Source organism: Pteropus medius, unplaced genomic scaffold, assembly GCF_902729225.1.
Source record: "Pteropus medius unplaced genomic scaffold, Ma_sr-lr_union100, whole genome shotgun sequence".
Classification (NCBI taxonomy): domain Eukaryota; kingdom Metazoa; phylum Chordata; class Mammalia; order Chiroptera; family Pteropodidae; genus Pteropus; species Pteropus medius.
Window position 1 is genome coordinate 12,402,667 of NW_024340696.1, and position 9,368 is coordinate 12,412,034.

General features: G+C 42.5%; 1 long non-coding RNA gene across 1 annotated transcript; it reads left to right on the forward strand.

The window, feature by feature from the left end:
• The first annotated feature begins 1,088 nt into the window (after positions 1-1,088).
• Positions 1,089-9,109, forward strand: LOC120606067 (uncharacterized). The gene is made up of 3 exons (XR_005653823.1): positions 1,089-1,230; positions 5,732-5,963; positions 7,498-9,109. It is a non-coding gene; the product is annotated as an uncharacterized LOC120606067 (long non-coding RNA).
• The last annotated feature ends 259 nt before the right edge of the window (positions 9,110-9,368 follow it).

The window sequence follows — 9,368 nt, forward strand, 5'->3', positions numbered from 1 at the left end:
CTGAATCTCTCAAGGATTTAGCCCTGGCGAGACAGAGGTGGATTAGGAATTTCATCCTGTAATTCAGGTGGTGCTAATGAGGGCCTGGGTGGAGGAAGTGTGTGAGTGTGGGTTGGGGAGGAGGAGCTGGCAGAGGAGTGAGAGGGCAGTTACAAGAGGTTCATACTACTAAACGTAAAGCTCGACTCGAGATTGGAAATCAGAAGGATATAGAGGAGAGGAGGAGGGAGGGAGGAAAGTTCAACCTCCTCAAAATTGTCGCTCAAATTCCAAAACTAAAAGACTCCTGCCTGACCATATCTAGATAAGATTAGGCAAACAACAAATCATAATGGTATCCAAATTTCAGACCAAATTAAATCAAATCCTCAAACTGGATCTTTATTCAAATCAATTATCTAGAAAGATAATCTGGACCCTGGGTACAGTACTTGGCACTCGATTAAACGGTATCGCTTATCATCCCTGGTTCATCTCAGTCATCAGGACACCAGTTTTAGGAAGAACAAACCCTTATGTCAGTTTTCTGAAACTTAACACTATTGACACTATGGGCCAGATAGTTCTTTGTTGTGGGTGACTATCCTATGCATTGTGGGATGTTTAGTGGCATCCTTGCCACTACATGTATTATGCCGTTAGCACCCTCCCCGTCTCAACTCCCAGTCATGAGAATTAAAAATGTTTCTAGACATTGCTAAGTGCTCCCGGAGGGGTGGACGTGGGGTTACAAAATCACCCCTGGTTGAGAACCAATGCCTCACAATGAACTCCAGCATTACATGAACCAAAAACCATAGTCTTAAAGGTTGAAGCTCTTAGGTCATGCAATGAGAATTAAATGATTGTTTTCAAATAATCTTTAGAAAGGTGATTTGTATTATTTATGAACTATGTGCCAGGAGCTGTGGAAGTCTTTAGAGAGACAAGGGTGAATGAGAGGGCTTTCAATGGTTTAATAAAAGATCAGTGATGTGAAAATGAATGATCACCCCTAGGATCTAAAGAGTCTCCCAGGGAATGAAGGAAGGGAGAGAAGCCAGAGGAGACATCAACGGTCAGACGTGGATGGAAAACCAAAGGAAACGTACTGCTGCCAAAGTCAACCTCGAAATTGGGCTGCCGAGAATAAGAACTTCAAGAGTCAGATGCATCTGGGTCTGAATCTTGGCTTAATATGCCTTAGCAGATTATTTTCTTAACCTCAGTTTCCTCATCTGTAGAATGAAGGTAATAACACTATTCGGCTCATGATTGTTTTGTAGATTCAATAGGATAATGCATGTTAAGCTCTTAGCCCAGAGCCTGGGATCTGGTAAACATTCAATGATCCTACAGGAGCTTCTCTAGTGATCTTTCAGCTTATTCTATTTTGTAGCTAAGAACAAAGTCAGGCCCTGGACAAAAGCTCTTCTACTACCACCAAAGAGAGGAGCAGGTCATTGGAGCAGTTATTTTAGTTTTGGACGTCTGATTGTCCCTTGTTTATGGCTTGTTGGTTGTGTGTGTGCTTGGTTTTGAAGTGTCTTCTGAATATTACTGAATCCTTTATTTCCTATATACACAAAAGCAATGAGAGTGTTGAGCATGCTACTTAAGAGAGATGTTTGTCATAACGGAAATGAAAGTAGAGGTCATTTTTTAAAATTGAAAGTGAGAAAATGCAGAATTCTGCATGTGTTTTTGAGGCAAAGCATTGTATAGTGGGGATGAAGATACATTTAAAGTGTTTAGAAACAAGCTTGGCACATAGCGAGCACTCAAGAAATATCTTCCATCGTCGGCATCATCAGCCTCATCAGCCTCATCATTATCAAGAGGGAACCATAGAGTATGTGGAAAATGTTGAGCTTATGCACTCTGCAGTTGCCAGCATAAGGCAAGGAAAAGTGAAGAGCAAATTGGAAAAAATCTCGAATATGTGGCTAGAGCTGAGAATGAACCTCAGCAGCCTCATACCAATTTGGGAGCCAGCTGGGGATTGGAGGAGAAAAAGGCTTAGCTTGCAGAAAGGGGGAAGTGCCTCTTGGAGATGTTTGTTGCAAGTCACGGGTGTTTCATGAATTTAACTTTCATTTGAATCTGTTCCTCATTAAAATGAATCTTGGGTGATTGGGATATGGATCCCATTGATCTCTGAGATACTTATAGAGGCCATCTGGGGAGGGAATGTCATTTGCCTCAAAAGATTTCCAAATCGATCTATTTTGAGGAAATATGCCCAAGAGAGGGATGTGTGACAGCGGGAAGGAGAAACATTAACTCCAGAGCATAAACTAACACCTTCTATTCAGTGGATAAGTAGACAGGGCCTGCAAACTTAGACTCTTCTTGGTCACCTTAGATTTACAACTCCTATTTATTGAACATGTAATAAGTGTCAGTGTTCTAAGCATATTTCATGGACTTTCACCAAAACTCTGTGAGCCAGGTACTGTTATGTTCCTGTTTTGCACATACGGAGGCTGGGGCACAACTCGCTTAAGGGATCCAGCTAAGAAATTGTGCAAGAAAGAGATGAACCAGGCAGTCTGGCTCCAAAGCCCACGCTATTAACTACCTAACTTACAACTGGCCCTTTAATACTGGACCTACTTTTAAGTATAAAAGCTTCTGTATTATCATGACAACTGTCACTATCAGGGAAGCATGGCCCTTGATGTCAGGGAGAATTAAGACCAAGTCAAAGCCATTTGATTTAGAAACAAGCACATCACTGACCCTCGAGTGGTTGGTTTCTGTAAAGCACCGGGATAGCAGCCAGATTGCAAGGGCTTACGGAAGTCAAGGGAGATGAGAAAAGGGTGGCCTCGGTGTGTATATCACTTCCAAGAGTTTGGCAGTAACAGGAGAGAAAGAAATAGAATTATAACTCCATGGAGCAGCCAGCCACATGAAGGCTTGTTTTTTTCTTCTCCTCAAGGTGATGAATAAACACTGGAAGGAAGAAAAAGGGGCTAGTGAAGGGAAAGTGAATGAAGATGCTGAAAAGGGAGGAAAGATGTTTCAAAGAAACATATGGGAAGGGATGATATTCAGGGCGCTAGTGGAAGGTTTGATGTCTAACTGGATTTGGAGATGTTTTGCACTTGTTAACGATCCCCTGACGAATCAGCGATGACATTTTCAGTAATGTGGACCCACACAGAACTGACAACCCACATTCTTCTGGTGTGAATGGTTCGTTATCTAATTGTTAGGAGAACTGGATGAGTGTCCCAGAGCTGCTGTTAAATAGCTGTGTGATTTTGGACAAATAAGTCACTTCTTGTCTCTGAGCCTCAGTTTTCCGGCCTATAAACAGCAGATTTGAACTAAAGATCCTGGGTCCCTTGCAGTAGTGGTGACTTCTAATATGAATAAAAGAATGTCCTGCCATTTCAAGTAAAGGATTAATAGCCTTATTGTGCGATTTTTGTCTAGAGTGGGAAAGAGGCCACATTCACTTTCCCTTGTGCCGGAGAGAGAGGTGATTTGACCAGCATTATAAACAGGCCTGCATTAAATCTATAAATGTGTATCATGTTCATTGAAAATGTCTAACTTGTCATCAGGATTCTAAGGGCATTCTAAATACTATACAAACTTATGACCTTTATTAAGTCATATACATATCTGAGGAACATTACGAAATATTGCTAGCTTGCTGCTGGAGAATAATGTGCTGTCATTTGACTACACAAGTCCACCAATTAGCAGTGAGATTGCTGATTTCCCTAAGACTTTCAGTTCTCAGACCAAATGATGTATTTGCGTTGCCAACCATCGGTTGTTAACAGCATTCAATAAGTAGAATTTCCCCTAACCACTAGAACTGTAGAATTTGGCTCAGCAAATGCAGAGTGCCTACTATGTGTCAAGCACCAAACAGGAAAATGGGGACTATAGATAACAGTTTTGCTGATCAAAGTCTGTAACCACAATAAAAACACAAAACAGGAAACCATGACAAGCACCTGACTATCTGATGTGCGGCCATTTGGAACACAAGGGGTGCAACCCAACAGCTAGAAGGATGTGTGTTTGTATGTACGTGTATGTGGTATGTGGTCAGTGGGGCATAATAGGCTGATAGGGTAGAAGGTTCTGTGGTAGGCACCCACAGAGAAAACTGTACAGGTTATGATTTTATCTTGTTATGGTTATTACTCAAGACCATTTACACCTGGTGTTCCAGCAGCTCAAAACACAGACACACATGCACTCTTGCCTCTGTAGTGCCCTGGTGGATACTAATAGTCCCAAGCCAGCCATTTGATTCAAGATGCAGGCTGTACGCTACAGTAGCAATTCTCAAAGAGTGGTGCAGACTTTTGAAGTTGTCCTCAGAACTTGCGCGGTCACACAGGGCCCATGGCTCAGTTTAGTGCTGTGCTGTGGCTGTCTTTAAATTCTTGATAACTTTGGAACAAAGGATCCCACATTTTCAGTTTGCCTTGCAAATTATGTAGCTGGTCTTAGTTGCTTGAGAACTTTTTATAGGGTCTATGGGCTCAAAACTATTTTAATAATAAAAATAGTTATTATTATTATTAATGGTCTTGAGCAATAACATATCCATAACAAGATAAAATCATAACTTGTAATAATAATAATAATTATTATTATTATTATTATTATCATTTGCCTTTTCCATTCTCATTCTCACACGAGTACACCGTGGAGTTTCCCAGAGGTTCCATGACATTGGGATTGCAACGGATTGAATGCAGAAGCAGATATGAGAGTCTAGCCATTTTCTCTTCAGCCAGGCATTAAAGAGATTTACAGAAATGAAAACGGTGCCATTCTTCTCACTGTATATATTTTGCTTCTGGAAAATAGAGTCAGCTTTCACAAAACTATGTTACTTATGTTAACATGAAATGGGTTTTAAGAATTGTTTTTAAATGAATTAATACATAACTTGAAATTTGTTCCCAGTTCTAGTTTTTAACATATTAAATATTGCTAGCTACAACTCACAAACACCCAAATTTGGGGGGGGGTCATCAATAAGTTTTTAGGAGTATAAAAGGATATAGAGTCTAAAAAGTTCGAGAACCACTCTTTGAGAAATTGTAAATAGTATTTTTATTAAGGGAAAAAATCCATTAAGGGAATGTGATCAAAAGATATAGCATGTTTGTTTACACTTGTATTAGTCAGGGTTCTCCAGAGAAACAGAACCATTAGGATATGTATATAAATGGAGATTTATTATAAGAATCAGCTCATGTGATTATGGAAGCTGAGGCGTCCCATGATCTGCCATCTGCAAGCTTTCCTGGAGACCCAGGAAAGCCAGTGGGGTAATTCCGTAAGAGTCTGAAAGCCAAGGACCAGGAGCACCGACATCCAAAGGCAGGAGAAGATGGATGTTCCCACTCAAACAAAGAGCAAATACACCCTTCCTTTGCCTTTTTGTTCTGTCCGTGCCTTCAACAGATTGCATGCCGCCCACCCACCCTGGTGAAGGTGACTTCTTTACTCAGTGTACTAATTCAAATGCTGATCCTTTCTAGAACACCCTCACAGACACACCCAGAAATAATGTGTTACTTGATTTCTAGGTATCCCATAGCCCAATCCAGCTGACATAAAAATTAACTGTCATACTTGTTTATTTATGTAGGTAAATCTGTGCCTATTAAAAAATGAGGCAAAGACACAATCCTTTTCTTATCCTTGAACTCTGCAGGATTTCCTCAAGTGTCATCTAACACAAACCACTTGTCTTTCTCCTTCATAGACTTTTCAGAATGGCGGATTCTGGATTATACTTCGCCATTGGAGCTTTCCAAAATGAAATGACCGCTTCAAGAGACAGTGAATACCTCTTCTCTCAAAGGGTTCAAGCAGAAGCCAACTACCCACTTCTGGAAGGGGTACTGTCTACTTTTGAAGGGGTTGCTGGAGAGGATTCTGACATGAGGCTGAGAATTAGACAAAGTGACCTCGGAGGTCCTTGACACTTCTGGAATGTTAGTAAATTAGTCTTTTCTCTTACCATGTTCAAACTCAAAGGGAGCTGAAATGTCATGAACCATACTGCTCAGGAAAGGAAGAGAGAGAGGAGAGACAGAAGTGGAGGAGAGACGGAGAGAGAGAGAGAGACAGGCTATTCTGTCAGCGGAAGCAGTGGAGTAGACACTAGAGATTCTGGTCTTGCATATGAGAAGCTGGAGCCTGGAAAGAACCTTCTCCAAGGAATATGCATGAAAGAGAAAGGGGCGGGCAGGGCGAGGCACGGTGGGAATGTGAATTGAGTGTTCCCATTCTTATGACTCACTGAGATCGACATTTTTAAAAGTCACTGATCCCTCCCTTCCCTTCTGGGGGCCCCTTTCCTCTACGTTTAGCATAGAAACGCTGACACGCTTACCCCTCACTTGTATTTGAAAATCCGTCTTGTAAAGGAATGCTAGGGTGTTTGGCTGTTGATAGTTTAACACATTACCCTTGGGAAAGAAGCAAGGAGATCTGTAAGACAGTGTCTTTACCCCTAGGAACCAATTTCCCAAGGAAGACATTTTAGACACTGGGCAGGCAGAATAAACATTTCGGGGAAAGAATGTTTTTCTATCACTTCTCCAACCTGGACTATTCTAAATGAGTCATTCACTTTGTCTGCTCTCCCTTCCTCTCTGTATCTGTCTTTCCTTCTTCATTCCCATTTTTCCTCTTCTGTAAAAGCCTCTGTGGAGCTTCTTGTAACATCCCAGGCATCACCCAGGTATTGGGGATTCAGAGACAGATAACGGGGTGTCATCGATTTTGTAATCTGTGAGCGGAGACAGACAGGTGAACTGATGACAGTAACAGACTGAGGCAGACGCCGTAGGGGAAGGTGTGTCCAGCGCTAGGGTAGCTGGCCTGAGATGGAGGACAAGGATGATCCTGACCTGGCTCCTGGAAGGGGAAGTGGATGTTTTCAAGGGGAACAAGAGAACAAGGCACTCCAGGCCCAGAGAAGTTAAGTAACGTGCCCAAATTCACACCGATATGTTGCTGGACCAGTGCTGAAACCGGGTTCCATAGCCGGCACCCTTGACCCCCCCCAAACATAAGCACCTCAATGTGATGTGGCATAGGCAAAGCGGGAGAAAAGAAAAGAGTGCCAGGAATGAGGCTTCACATAGCGTCCCTTTAGTCATACTGGTAAACAGAAAAGGGAGGCAAACATTTATGGACCAGAGAAAAGTGAAGCCCAATTCTTTGACATGCCCTTAACTTATATTCAAGTCACAAGTTATTTGACATATATATCCATTGAGCGCCTGCCCTGTGCCAGGACAGACATCACTCTCTTCTCTCCAGGAGCTCACGTTTTTCCAGAGTAGCTGGGGGCAGACACTGTGCTGCTCAAGATTCACTGGTAATGGCTCAACGTCATTTCTACAGATGCTGTGGTTGCAGCTTCCTACCGCTTCCTTAGGAGACCTTCTGCCTCTTGTCTTAACAACAACAACGAAAAAACAGCCTCGTATCTTTTCTTTTCTCCTTTCCTTCCTCCAGCTCCCTCTGTCAGAGGTGCGGAAGAGCTGTGAACTGACCCCACGGCAGGTTTCCTGCAAAGAGGAAGGAAGGGGCCCAGCTCCCAGACGAGCAGAATAAGCAAGAGTTGACCCATCCCTGAGAGGTTCATGTGACAAAAGGGATTTGCTACCCTACACGTACTAGCTTTTACCTTCCCGATGCTGGCCAACAGCTTACTCTTCTGTAAACTATGGGCATAGGGAGAATGGCCCACCCTTCCCACAAGAATGCAAACAAAGAATTGGCTATTAATTTCATGTAGGGACGAACAGGAACGCATTCAGCCAGGGAATCTAAATTGAACGGTGATTAAGTCATTCAAGCTCCCTGGCCCCAGTTAACTTCCAGAACTTGCAGATGGCTCTACATTCCTCTTAGAGACCATTTTAGCCACTGGTCTTGGGAAAGTATTTCATTTTTAAATGAGATGCCTGCTCGTGCTCATCAGGCAGCTCTTTGTGGGCTTCAGCTAAGGACTAAGGAGCCAGACTACGTGGGTTTGAATCCCAGCTCTGCCACTAGCTGTCTGACTGTGGGCAAGTTAAATTTAACTCTCTGTGCCTCAGTTTACTCTTTTATGAAATGGAAACAACAGTATTGGCCCCATGCTGTTGTGTTATGGTATAAGAATTACATGAATTGATACGCGTACCGTACTATGTAAACACTTTTAAGGGTTAAATTAACAAAATAAATATATTTAATCATCCAGCTGCAGGTAGTACTTACTTCTGTCTTTCCTTCTCATGTCTGTCACTGGACGGAGAGAACGGATTTAGCAAAGAGGCTAAGAGGAGGAATTTTGAGGTCAAACTGCTTCAGTTCAAATCCCAACTTCACTACCTAATTAGAGGTTGTCAGCTCATCTCTCTGCTCCTCAGTTTCCTCATCTGTAAAGTGCGGGCTATAATTGTCCTTATTTCTTAGGATGCTCTTAGGAAATGAGGTGCGTCAAGTTCACAGTTTAGTGACTGGTCCATAGAAAGTAGTCACTAAATTTTAGCTCTTATTTTCAGGCCCCCCGAAAAATAAGGGCTGTATAAAACACAAAAATTTTGATTGCGCAAGCTACAATAATGCCAAAGCTAACGTCCTGAGCAAAAGTAATCAGAGCCGCAAGCCAGGTTCTAGAAGCTGGTTGTGTGCTGGTTAACAAAAAGCTTGGCGAGGCGTGGAAGAGCCAAGCTATTCTGCCTTCGAGTCCTGGCTCTCCTGCTTGCTAAAGGTGTCGTGTCGTTGGGCAAGTTAACATCTGCAAACTTCAATTTGCTTCCTTCCTTCCACCCTTCCTTCCTTTACTAAAGATTTATTGGGTGTCTGTTCAGTGGAGGCACAGTGCCAGGCTCTGGGTCTTCCTCAGATGGACAGGTCAATGACGCATCACAGGCAGGCTGTAAGGATCAAACAGTCACTGCCTCCGGTCCTAGCCTGGGGCCTGGGACCTAGTGTGCCCTGCTCATGTTAATTTACTCTCAGATGTCCTTAGATCACGTCTATATTTGGTCTCATCATCCCTTCTCGTGAAGGAGGTGGCTGGTTCTTATTCTTTTCTTCAGCCCAGATGAGGTTTTTAGGAAGGTCAGGGGAAATAATTGTTCACAGTTACTTATTGTGTTTCTGCAGTGGAAAGTGAGCAGGGATATTTTTTTCCCCAGTAAATTTAGGATACTATCGTAGATTAGTCATCCAAGAAATTAAAAAGCAGAAAGCACAGTCTATCGAGTAGACTCAATTAAGATCTCCCCTTGATCTTGGGCCCTCTTCAAAGCAAATTTGACCGACATGCAATTCTTCTGTCTGGGATACCATTTCCCCAATTATAGTCTGTTGAATACTATATCTTAAACTGT